At 32.9% G+C, this 1,430-nt stretch overlaps 1 protein-coding gene across 1 annotated transcript in view; it reads right to left on the bottom strand.

Moving 5' to 3' along the window:
* The window catches only part of ubiad1 (UbiA prenyltransferase domain containing 1), a 6,430-nt gene that overhangs the window by 1,205 nt on the left and 3,795 nt on the right, over nt 1-1,430 (bottom strand). The window lies entirely within an intron of this gene.

Raw genomic sequence — 1,430 nt, 5'->3', positions numbered from 1 at the left:
TACTTGGACTTAGCGTGCGTTGTTTAAGTGTTCCCTTTTATTTTTTTTGAGCAGTGTATATAAAAAAAAACTATCAGGTTCTTCCCAAACAACTATTTAATTTAATTTCAAGCCTCCTTCACTCTCAATAATGTAAATACACAGAAACCAACTGTTTTTATTCTTTCTAAAGCACTGCATCTAAAATAAAAACATAAAAAAATAAAAAGATTACAGTCTCCAGTTTTTGTTTTCTACTTGAAATCATTTCAAAAATATTCTCAGCAGCTGAATAGTTCAGTTTAAAACGTGACCATGATTAAAACCTGGGACATTTCAACAGAGTTTAGTTTCTATTCACCTCCGGTGTATAAAAAAAGAGCTMGAGAGCCTTAGATATGTGAGAATTTCAGCAAACATTTTGGTCTTTTGCCAATTTTAGCTTCTGACTAACCTTTTGCTGCTTTTAGCTAGTGTTTTGCTAGGCTTAGCACAACTTTTATCTTATATAGCAGTGCAACTTTTTCACTAGATTTAGCATTTAATTTACTATTTTCATCTTTTAGTTTGTTGATACGTTTAGCTTTGATCAAGCCTCCWGCTACTTTTAGCTTTTAGCCACTGTTTGCTAACTTTTTTAGCTAGACTTTAGACACATTTAGCTTTAAGCTAGCCWTGAATTACTTTTAGCTATTAGGTAGTGTTTGTTACTTTTAGTTTTGTGTTAGCCTTTCGTGACTTTTGSCTCAGCTAGCATTTAGAAGTTTTTGTTTTTAGCTCCTTTTAGCTTTTAGCCGTTGTTCTTTTTCAGTTGTAACAACTAAGCCTCAATTCTGAGCATTTTCTCATCATTTTTAAGCAAAATGCAAGATAGTAAAAAAACTGACACATCCCAAAATCCAAAGACTGTCCAACAATTTTTTTCATCCTTTCTAAAGCACTGAATCTAAAATATAAAAAAAATAAAAAATAAAAAGATTACTGTCTCCAGTTTTTGTTTTCTACTTGAAATAATTTTTAAAATATTCTCAGCAGCTGAATACTTCATTTTAAAACTTGACTATGATTAATAGGGAGCCCACGAGGGGACATGGGAGATAATTTTTTTCTTTTGCGTTCCCTCGCAAAGGTCGTTTATCACTGTTGTGCCTGCACGTTTATTAACACCTTCACATGTTCACCATTAGCGAGTTAGCCTACTAATTTAGTTCAGCTTCAGAATGAATATATCACACAGCCACACATAGAAGTATGTCATTTGCTGATATTTTAACAGTGCAGCCACACAACATCAATGTCAATTTCACAAACTTGTGGCGACACATCCTGTTTTGGTAACCAGATATTTCAAAATAAAAGTCTGATTTAATTCGGTTCATATACAAAACAAACTTTGGCGTGGGAAAGCAAAACAATTTTGCAAGGGAATGCAAACTTTTGCAAGGTAACGT

The sequence above is a fragment of the Austrofundulus limnaeus genome, unplaced genomic scaffold (assembly GCF_001266775.1).
Source record: "Austrofundulus limnaeus strain Quisiro unplaced genomic scaffold, Austrofundulus_limnaeus-1.0 Scaffold68, whole genome shotgun sequence".
Taxonomy (NCBI): Eukaryota; Metazoa; Chordata; class Actinopteri; order Cyprinodontiformes; family Rivulidae; genus Austrofundulus; species Austrofundulus limnaeus.
This window is presented reverse-complemented; position numbering and strand designations above follow the sequence as displayed.